At 36.2% G+C, this 12,347-nt stretch overlaps 1 long non-coding RNA gene across 1 annotated transcript; it reads left to right on the top strand.

Moving 5' to 3' along the window:
- On the top strand, window positions 1-1,083 carry LOC140809979 (uncharacterized). Its single transcript, XR_012113214.1, has 2 exons — window positions 1-103; window positions 720-1,083. It is a non-coding gene; the product is annotated as an uncharacterized lncRNA (long non-coding RNA).
- The last annotated feature ends 11,264 nt before the right edge of the window (window positions 1,084-12,347 follow it).

Below are 12,347 nucleotides of genomic sequence, written 5' to 3'. Positions count from 1 at the left end.
TTGGACATGAAATAATTCAAGTAAAACTAAACTCATATATCCATGGAGAAGGCATTCATTAAGCTTACTTTTTTCTGCTTCCTCCTCCTCCTCTCAACACCTAGTAACCAGGGGCGGATTTAGTGTAGGGCGAACGGGGGCCACGGCCCCCCCAAAAAATTTTAAAAAAAATTTAATATATATTAATTTTTTTAAAACTAAATATATAAACAGATATATATATACATGGCCCCCCCAAAATGAATGATACGTCCACGTATCTCAGTGGCTAAAGCCAATTATAATGTTTGCTCCACCCGATTTCGAAACCCGCATTTTTTTTTTTTGGATTAGCGACGGTTGTGACGGAAACCGTCGCAAAATCCGCGACGGTTTCTTATAACCGTCGCCATATAGCGACGGTTGTTGAAAAACCGTCGCAAAATAAACTAAGCGGCCCCCCTCTGTCTCAATCCTAGATCCGCCCCTGCTAGTAACTCTCTTACTTCATCATCTTCAATACTATTTATTCTTTTCTTTTTCTTTATCACACAATATGTAAAACTGTTGTAAATATTAAAATTGTTTCAAAATGATCATCATGCATGGTTTTTACTGAAATGTCGTATATGATCACCGGATTCGATATTTCAACATGTTTTAATATGATTAACCGTCTCAACACATGCACTTATAGATTTATTTGTGGGTCGAATACTTAGAACATATATTGTTTGCAGATTCGGGATTCATAAGAACGACGATGTCTTCAATGGTGATTACTGCAGCCCCATCCCGAAAGCTCCTGCAATCTGGATGCTTTAAAAGTATCGGTCAATCTTGTTCAACAAGTGAAGAGTGTTGTGGAGGAAATTGCGTACGCGTATTCGGATATGGTGTGTGTTTCTGAATGAAACTGGCAACATAAATCCTGCCCGACCGGACTTTACTTTAACAGATTTCTGCAAACCAATAATAATTTGAATGATTTGTCTTTCATGAACTTAATTTGTCTTGTGGTATTTTATGTTTCGAGTCTCGTCTCTTCTATTTTTAAATTTGTATGGTGATTGAATAAAAATCTTGCCGTATGTGTTGAGTGTATTATTATTACAGTGCACTAACTTAGTTTATTACCTTACATATTTTGATCATAGCCCTGATCAAAATATAGGTAAATCCACTTACGTACGTGATAGATTATTTTTGGCTGATTTGTTTCAACTTTCAAGTAGCGTGTTTGCAAAAGATCATGATTTCAAATAATAAATTAAATTTATAGATTGTGAAAAAAATGAGGAAAAAAATCAAAAGTGATCAGTAGTATTGTTTGAGATTAATAGTGAACGTACGGCTCAATTTTTTTAAAGTAGAGTGTTCGGTATATAAATAAGCTATTCTAATACTAACTTTTATAATAAAAAAAAATACCCTTGTTATAAGCGAAAGATAGGCCTTTTTGAATACCATTTTCTAGAGAAAAAAAATATTGAGGTAAGAGTGTAAATAATAATCACATTTTTTACCAAAATGTCATAAACAATGGAAATCCAAAAAGAGTTCTAGCACTCACAATTTATTGCAGCAGCTACGCATGTGTCGAGCTAAATGGTTAAAAGTAATACTTGATTCGTTGCATTGTTCTAAACACATACGAACACTAATTTGTCCAATATCCAATATTTTTATGCAGTAGAATCAATCGACTATGTGACTAGATCTGCATACGCAAATTCACTTGACCTAGCCACTTAGCTATCATGTGAGCAGGCAGGGGCGGAGCCAGGATTCATAGGTACCTGGGGCTGACTCCGTCCTGTATTAGACAGTAATAGGTTCGGTTAAAATCGAACCGAAGTTTCTAAAATCGAATTAACCGAACTTTTTTTCGACAAACCAACCCGACCGAACTTTACTACGAAAATCTAACAAACCAAATCAAAAAAATCGATTATTTCGGTTAGTAACACGATTATCGAAATTTTAGATTTTTTTTAAAATAATCATGTTTTAAATAAAAAAGTACAATATAAAAATTAGATTAATTAATTTTTTTTTTAAATAATCATGTTTTAAATAAAAAAGTACAATATAAGATTTTTAGGGTAAAAATTCAAACTCCAAAAATCATATACATCATAAGATAATATTATTGCAACTCGAATAATCACAACTAAATATTCAATATAATTTTTGAGTTGTCGAATTTTTATCTCAAAGTTGCATAATTTCATAACATACGACAATAAACCAACCAATTACACTAATGAATTATGATTTGTGGTCATTGTTTTATTTTTAATTTTTAAACGTGGGACTTAAAAAATAATTAAAAAAAGAATACTGATAAAAATTTTTTTTTTTTTTAATATTGACAAAAAAAAATTAAAAATTTTAAATACTAATTTTTTTTTTAAATGTTGGTGGGGCTGGAGCCCACCCTAGCCCAAGGGTGGCTCCGCCGCAGGCATGAGAAAATCCACCATTTGGTCTTCCATTTATTTTCTGTATTGAAAATCAGAGCTTTTAAAATAGATACTCTATTCAAACACGTACGAAACGACTTCTTCATTTTTCATTATGAACATTTGCATAAACCCTACTTAATAAACCACTTTCCCGAACGAATAGGTGGCAATATTGAATTTGAAAATGACCCAGAATTTTTAAATATCCTCTTTAGTTAATTATATTACTGTCAATAAAATGAAATGGTTCGATTATTTTCATCTATCTCCATTTATAAATTATCCCATCAACAACGGCTAACTCTATACTCAATGTGAAGTAGATGACGTGAGTATCTTATCTTAATGAAAATTTATATCATGTATCGACGATTCAAAGGCTAAAAATATATCAAATTATATTATGAAAAACACTACAGATCTTGAAAACATCTAAATGCTTGCCTTGACGGAACAAAAACAAAAGTATATGCATCACTACAATGATCGCAGTGTGTTGCATTTATCATTTAGATTGCATGCATTTTGTTTTCTTGTTGCTCATGTGGTTAGTTGGTGAAAATGCAGGAGACTTGTGAAGAAACTAAAAATAAAATGGAGAAATTCGAAAGTCATCCGCCCAGATGCATCCAAGGCATGAGAAAAAGTAGTTTGTGCGAAAGCTATCCGCCTGGGCGGAAACTTACATCCGTCCGGTCGCGTCAAAGGAAATGTGAAATATAAAATCTGCGCAAGCCATCCGCCCGGCGGAAACTTATGTCCGCCTGGGCGCGCCTGTATTTTTTGAAAAAAATTTGGACGATTCCTTACCTTATTTTCTGGATATGGATGATATGGAAGGGTGGGGAGGACGATTTTAGAGATTCATTCATCATTATTCAGAGCCTCCACAAGCCTTGGAGAGGGATTCGCGCTTGGATTGAAGATTCGAAGATTTTCGGGCACCGTCTTTGCATTTTTCGTCAAATCTAGTATTTCTAATTTAGTTTTTATCTTTTAAACATTGTTGTGTTTATGTTTATTATGAATTCGAGTAGCTAAACTAAAATATTTGTTGGGATTTAAGGGGATCCTATCCCAAACTTTGATTTAGTTAATTTATATTTCGATTGTTGCGTTATTCTTGAATGTACTATTGTTTTCCCTTGTGTTGTTAGAGCGTAGCTAACTTTAACAACATTTTTATATTACGAGTGAGTTCGAGAGAATACCTTGTGATAGGAACGAGTAGTTTAATCCGTGGATCTACAATTTACGTAGACATATGAAGTTGGATATCCGCCGATAGTCATAGTCCGATAGGGCGAAAACTAGGGGATTTCATAAATCGGCATGCGATTCACTCTTGATAAATAATTAAAGATATTTAATTACTTCATTGAGTAAAATTAGTTTGGCATAGCTCGAGAGAGTAGGTTCAATTTAATAAGAAATCATGTCGGAAGTATACAATCACTATCGAACAAATTAATTAATTAACGAAGGGTAGGTGAACCGATATTCCCAACAAATTCATTTCTCATTGAATTTTTAATCAACCTTTTTAGATATTATATTTCATTAATCAATTCTTGAATAATTTTATTTGCATGTTTATTTGAGCATAGTGATAATAATCAATCAATCAAGTTTTCGTTGCTAAAGATTTGATAACTGAAATAAAAATTGTCAAATACAGTCTTCAGTGGAACGATACTCGTACTCACGTACATTATACTATTACTTGACATCGTGCACTTGCGATTAACTTTTGATAGGGGTGTCAATCAGGTGGGTTGGGTCGAGTTTCAGGTCAACTCGCGAAATTTTTTTTATTTTTTTTCAACCCGAACCCGAAGCAACTCGAAAACCCCCAACCCGAACACGAATCCGTATAACCCGACTCAACTCGTCTAACCCGCCTAACCCGAATTTTATTAATTTTTTTAAAAAAATTAATGAAAAAAATTCAAAAAAATTAAAATTAATAATAATATTTTAATTTAAACAAATAATAACAAAATTTTTTATTTAAATTTGAAAGTTTAATCTTAGAAAATTAAAAGTATATTTACTAAATCAAATAAAAAATTGTTAAAAAAATAAAAATATGCAAAATAAATATTAAATGATGAAATTTATCATATAAATATACAATAAATTTTATTCAAACATACAATATATAAAAATATAGGTAATATTTTCAAAAAAAAGTCGCGGGTTGAACCGACCCGAAACCCGCATAACATAACCCAAACCCGAACCCGAAAAACCCCAACCCGAACCTGATTTTTTTCGTGTTGGGTCGTGTCGGGTTGACGGGTCGTGTCGCATTTTGACACCCCTAACTTTTGAGCATACAAAATCATATTTTATTAAGCATTCCACAGTGCAAGTTTTGCTCGATCACTTACATGTCACGCCCCGAGACCGAGGTAATGACACCGGCGTTGTTTAACAATCACGCAATCGAAAACAACCAGCCTCGTAGCACAGTATAAACCGAACCAGTTTATATATCATAATTCAACGAAAATAACCATTGTCTTTACAACTCAAAAACCCAAAAACGACAGAGTTCGATGCGGAAACGTAAAAACTAAATTAAAAGTTCAACATAATCTAAAATCCTTCAGTCTCGAAATTCACCAGCCCCAAAACTGATCCAACTCCACTTCTTCGACATGTTCTTCGGATTTATCTGGAAGGGGAGAGTAATACTCAGCAAGTGGGGGACGTTCGAATACAACATAAAAATATTTACACCATTTTCGAAAATGACACATAAACAATCATACTTTTCATAACATCATATCATAACAGCACTGTGATTTTTCCACCTTCTATGGTTTACTGATATCAGTCCCTAATTTTTAATCCTCTAATGTTGCGTTTGGTTGGAGGATAAAATAAACTAAATATTAGTATGTAAATGATAAAGAAAATGATTGTCATAGAAATATAATATATGATGTAAAATAATATTATGTTTGGTAAGATTTTTAAGTGTAGGATAATTTTGAATTTTTTGATTAAAGGACAAAATTGTCATTTCTTCTTTTTTTTTCTTCTTCCACTCCGGCGGCCGATCTGGAAACATAGGTGGCGGCGACGGTCTGGCAACATCGGTGCGGCCAGCAGTCAGCGACAGCGACGGATGCCGGCCACCAGAAGTGATCGACCGGCGGCGTCGGTATGCCGACGTCGGCTGGTACTCGGCGGCTGTAGGCCGGCAGTCGGCGGTGGTCGGCCCGCAGTCGGCGGTGGTTTTTGACGGTCGTCGACGGTCAGTGGCGGGAACTGGTGGTGAGTTTGGATTGAGTAGAAGGGTAAAATTGAAAAAATAGGAAGGATTAAGAATTGGATAAATAATCATAGGGGGTGAGGAGTGATTATTTTATTCCAGTTAATATAACTTAATCATTCATAGGAGAGATTGACTTGGTTAAATAATCACTCGTACCAAACAAGGGATAAGGTGGGTTAAAATTTCATAAACCCACCTTATCACCCCTACCAAACCTCGCCTAAGGGGGCGATGCCATAAAACGGTTCTATCCCACCGTGAAGGGCCATATATTGGGATTCTCAACCATTTTCAGTAAATCCTCACAGTGCCAACACATAATCATACCAAAATCACACAAAAACGTAGACACAAACTGACGGTGCTCAACCGAAATTTTCAAAAGCAAGAAAGCACATAACCGAAATTTAAAGATTTAAAACAAGTCCACTTACAGTATTTTGGGATGCTAAGAAAAACGTGAATAGTGTTGCGCTGAGTATTCGAACTTTCCTCTGGTTCTGGATTTCGACAGAGCTTCGCTACTCGAGGATGAAAACTTCGAAATTATAGAGGATGCTAGAGAGAATTTTCGAAATTCTAAGGTGTGAATTTCGAATGAGGGGAGTCCTCAATTTATAGGGGCGAAGTGAAAATCTTACCATATCTGGACTGTATTGCAAATTTGTTAGCTTCCTTATCGAGAAAACTTCCTTGTAGGCGATATATTCTTTCCAATTAAGTTGACACATTGCCTTGTATGCAATAATCCTTCCAAATTTCGAAATTCACTATGTTTCATGTACTTGCTTTTTGAATTTCGTTTATTTATTGGTTTGGAATATTTTTGAATATCATGTATTATTCAATATTTTTGAATCTCTTTTCTTTTTTTTTTCTCCAATAATCGAAAATAATATCATATCCATGTCTGTAAAAATACATCTCTTAAATTCACAGTTCTCACATTACAATTTTTTTTCTAATTTATTTATGCTCATCAAAAAAGGATTTAATTTTTCAGTTAAATTTTAAAAAAACAGAATTAAAATTATAGCAAACACTAATAATATCAGTTAAATATTTTACATCACAGAGACATAATACTTGATTGCTCTTTTGATGGAGATAGTTTTTTGTCATTCAGACTATAGATGAACTGGGACAAAGATGTCTTCCCCATTCTAGCTCCATTCTCCGGGTTTTTTTTTTCTAATTGGAGATTCCTCATTTAATCTCCGCGGTGAATAAGTACTCATCAGGTCCTCATACCCGATTCTGTTTAATTGACCTGAAAATTCTCATTTAGAATTCGTGCACATTAAATCTTCATCCTAGCCCTCAATCTCGCTTCAAATAATCTAGAAATTGTGACGAGGTTGGTCGGATTTGTCAACATCATTCCCGACCTAACATGAATTAAATAATTATCTCCATCACTATTCAGGCAACATTAGTTTTGATAGTTTTTCAGAACAAACTATCAAAATCTGTTAAACTCAATCGACTAAATATAAACGAGGGTCAAAGTTTATGTCATTTCGAGGCCAAGAATTGTTTGAAAACAACCTACGAATGTCCCTTAATGTTTTTGCTCCTCTGGTGGTTCAACAAATTATCAAAAGCAAATGAACTTTTCTCGATCTATTGGCTACACAAAAACTAGTCCAGGTTTTTCCAGTTTAATTTGTTGATTTTTCTGGCAAGTGGATCCTAAAATAAATCATTAAAGTGCAAAAAATACCTTAAAAGTTTTTAATTCTTAATAATTCCTAAAGAACCCAATATTTTTAAAATATATTGATGTGTAAAATTTCATGAGCCTGAAGTGGCATGGAGAATTCGGGTGGTGGCTGGTAACAAAACAAAATATGAAATTTATTGTTTAATTATTTATTTATATTGGTGATATATCTCGACTACACTATTTTTTGGTGAAACATTTTTAATAAGAGTAGGTTTCTAGTGAGACGGTCTCACGAATCTTTATCTGTGAGACGGGTCAACCATACCGATATTCAAAATAACAAAATAATAATCTTAGCATAAAAAGTAATACTTTTTCATTGATGATACAAATAAGATTTGTCTCACAAAATACGACACGTGCGACCGTCTCACACAAGTTTTTGTCTTTTCGTAATTCTTACCTCCTTTATGTTTATATGGAAAGTCGGAAACAATTAAAACTAACTCAAAAACCACGTTTCAAAAACTACTCAAAAACATTTTGTGCATGTTACTTTTCCGTATGAAACGTCCACTACTCGTTTTTCTTTAAAATGTACTAGAAATTTGTTTTTCCTTTTCTATATTCCTCTATTCGTCCGAACCCATACACATATATAAATATATTTTAAAATATTTTTGCACCATTTAAAAATAAATCAATCAACTATTATTTGAAAATCTAAAAAAAAAGTAATTCAAAAGATAAAATCGTAAAACGTCGACCAATCTAACCTAACATTGTTTCAAAAATAAACTTAACTCTAACATCCTCTCAAAACCTCTCAAAAGCATCATAAGCAATAAAATCTTAACAGTAACTTAAATCATTAGCATAAGTCATAAACATAAGTGCGGAAAACTAACGACTGTCCTCGGGTTATGTGCACCTTCAGCCCAGCTGGTTCATCCATCAAGTCCTCCATCAATATCAGTATCATGCTTACCTGCATCGATCACACCTAGTGAGTCTATTGACTCAACAAACCCTGATAAAGATAACAAGTACTACATATATAATCTATATGCAACATTGAAAATTGTAACGAACCGTACTTCTCATACTTAAAATTTACGGAAAAATTAAAAATTTTCTTAAATAAAAACATCCACACGGTCGTCACCCATCATTCATAAAATATCTTTAAAATCAACCATCACAATTAAAGTTTGCTAAAAGCTGTCTCACATCCAGAACATAAAATCAGAGTATAAATGTTTTCATGCTTAAAATCTTAAAATAACGTAGGCGGTCCTCGGGTCTAGCCTCCCACTCAGTCCAAGCCTGTCCCTTTGGCAGCACCTCCGGTCTCCTCAACATAGTCACCTGCATCGATCAAGTCTAGTGAGTCTAAAGACTCAACACGTATAAACTGGGATAACGAGTACTACATAATAAAATCGCATGCATCTTAAAAATAGAACGTACATAATTTGAAACTTGAGCTTGCATAATAACTTGAACTTGCATACATATATAGACGTGCCATAACGTGAAACTTTCATGATCATAACTGCATACTTGAGCATACTAAAACATACATGACTTCATTTTGCATAGAGGATGTTTCAAAGCAAGTGACCCATACATAATAAACGCCTGATCAGACACACCACAGTACTGGGCTGACAGGGACGTATCCACTGCCGCATACATGAGATCCCCGTTCATAATTTAACGGGCTGGTTGGTCCCCGTTCATAATTTAACGCTTCCCAACCACGATCTAACTCATTCATAATTTAACGGGGCGGAGAGGTCCTCGGCCACGTTCACCGACTTCCAAACCCATTCATAATTTGGTCACAAGTCAATTAGCATACCTCAAAAACTTAAACATATTTTCTTTGCACGTCATACATACTTACTTGGCGTTGAGGGATTCGTTGGAATTCGATCGGGGCCGTTGCTGCACATACTGATCATGAATTGACATGCTTAACTGGCATACTTAGACGTAGGTAATCATGCTCACTTACGAGTTCATTCAATTCCTTAGGACGTTCTACAATTCCCATGACTCGACTTTGTAAATCATAGTACTAACCCATGACGTCTAACCTCAAAGCATACTAAATTATTTTTCCCCAAAAATGACGGACACGGACCCCGTACCTACATCCGTGTAGGGGTCCGTGTAGGCTCTGGAAATTGACACCGAAGGAAAGCAAAGGCACGGACCCCGTGTCAGGGTCCGGGTGAGGGTCCGTGTAGGTACTGGAAATATGCACTAAGTGAAACCCAAAGGCACGGACCCCGTGCCCTCATCCGTGTAGGGGTCCATCCTTGTAGGGGTCCGTGTAGATACTGGAAAAAGACGCCGAGAAGAAAACAACGGCACGGACCCCGTGTCAGGGTCCGGGTGCGGGTCCGTCTGGCCACTGTAAGTTGGAACATGCGTGAAGAAATCTGACACTCAAATTCTTTTCCGTAATCAACTTCAATGGCTACAAAACTACTCCTCAAGAACATTCCTAGCACCCTAAGGCATCATACCGAACCCAAGTGAACATAGACATCAACCCCGAGGGTATCAATTCACAATCATCGACACCAAAAACACGAATTTGACATCAAGGATTAATCCTACGACTCTAGAACCAACTTAGTGCCTATCGACACGAAACAAAACATCAATGATCATCCCAAACATCATAACCGAAGTACCTATACGCAGCAACAATCGCCCGTCGATCTCCAACGAAGCCTGCAACAGAAAACTTCAAGAGTACATCAATATCATAACTTTTCTGAAAACGCAGTTTGAGCAGTCCCACGAAAAACATCATAACTCACTCAATTTTCATCCAAAAATCTCGAATTTTATATCAAATCGAAGGCATCGAAAAGTTCTACAATTTTCTAGTTGAAAGATTTCTCAAAATCCCGACAGAAAAATCGCAGTTTTCATCAGAACAGTAAATTACGAGATTTCAGATCTAAAAAGTATTTCAAACGCATTGAAACCATTTTCCGCTCAAACGACGAACGTCACACATGGATTTTCACGAATAAAATAACACGACACATACTATGACAAGATCGATGCAGAAAGAACAGATTATACGTGCCTTTTGATATTAAAAATACCGTACGACGACACCGAAGCGGAGATGGAAGCGAGGTTGATCCGGGACGAACGTGGCACCGATTTCTTGCAATAAAATTCACTGAAACTAAGCTGGGAATTACAAGGAAGGGGGCGGCTGCTATGCTTATTGAAGAAACCTAGGTTTTGCTCTTTTGAAAATAATAAAAACTGAAAGATAGAGTGTGGGTGTGTGTTTAGGCGTGTGTTTTAGTGTAATTAGGAGACTAAATTTTTAGTTTAATAAAATAATTATCTCCTAAATAAAATACTAACTCTTTTCCAACTTTAAATAAAAATAAAAGATTCAAGTGCTAGACTTTAAAAGTTTTAAAATGTTAAAACCACTAAATAACTAACTTAGACTTTAAAAATGCTAAAACTCCATAAATTATTTAAAATTCCCCCAAACTCAACTTAAAATAAAATACCACATTTTTAAATTGCCAAAAATCGTCCCCGGTCTTTTCCTCTATCCCGCCTCGACTGTTCGCCTGAAACATGAAACTCAAAAGACATTTTAACGTGCATTACATAAACGTAATTAATTTAAAATAATGCATTTAAATAAATTATGCATGACTAAACTCTTTTAAAATTAAGTAAATGCTTTAATAATTAATTTCATGCATGGGTTATACGTGTACTGAATTTGGGCACTACAGTTCCTCCCCCACTTATAAAAATTTCGTCCTCGAAATTAAGTCTTACCGAACAATTCCGGGTAGCGGAGTCTCATGTCTGTCTCCGACTCCCATGTGGCTTCCTCCACTGATTGATTCAGCCACTGAACTTTGACTAGCTTAGTCACTTTGTTCCGGAGTCTGCGCTCCTGTCTGTCGAGGATTTGAGTCGGTCTTTCCTCATAAGACAAATCTGGAGCAAGCTGCAAAGGCTCATAACTCAGAATGTGCGAAGGATTAGCCAAATATTTCCTCAGCATCGAGACATGGAACACATTGTGCACCCCGGCCAGATTCGGCGGAAGGGCAACACGGTAGGCTAGTGTTCCAACTCTGTCCAAAATCTCGAATGGCCCAATGAACCTCGGACTCAGTTTGCCTCTCTTTCCAAATCTCATAACACCCTTCATGGGTGCTATCTTGATAAAAACGTGATCTCCTACGGCAAACTCGAGATCTCTTCTCCTTTTATCGGCATAGCTCTTTTGACGGCTTTGGGCAGTCTTCATTCTCTCACGAATCTTGACCACCACGTCTGCAGTCTGTTGAACTATCTCTGGACCAAGTTCTGACCTCTCACCAACTTCATCCCAATGAACTGGTGATCTGCACTTCCTTCCATACAACGCCTCATAGGGAGCCATACCAATGGATACTTGGAAGCTGTTGTTGTATGTGAACTCCACTAGAGGTAGTCTAGACTCCCAAGTTCCTTGAAAATCAATCATGCATGCCCTTAGCAAATCCTCTAAAACCTGAATCACTCGCTCAGACTGGCCATCGGTCTGCGGGTGAAAAGCGGTACTAAAAAGCAACTTCGTCCCCATGGCCGCATGTAAGCTCTTCCAGAAGGACGACGTAAACCTTGGGTCCCTGTCGGACACAATTGAAACTGGAAATCCATGTAAGCGAACTATCTCCCTGAGGTAAAGCTCTGCATACTGCGCCATGGAGAAAGTTGTCTTCACTGGGAGGAAATGCGCTGATTTAGTGAGTCGGTCCACTATAACCCAAATGAAATTCGATCCTCTGGCTGATCTCGGCAACCCAACAACAAAATCCATGGTAATGTTCTCCCACTTCCACTCGGGAATGGGGAGTGACTTAACCAACCCTGCTGGTCTCTGGTGTTCAGC

Source organism: Primulina eburnea, chromosome 13 (assembly GCF_022965805.1).
Source record: "Primulina eburnea isolate SZY01 chromosome 13, ASM2296580v1, whole genome shotgun sequence".
Classification (NCBI taxonomy): domain Eukaryota; kingdom Viridiplantae; phylum Streptophyta; class Magnoliopsida; order Lamiales; family Gesneriaceae; genus Primulina; species Primulina eburnea.
The sequence above is the reverse complement of the archived record's forward strand: the minus strand, read 5'-3'. Positions and strand labels throughout refer to the sequence as shown.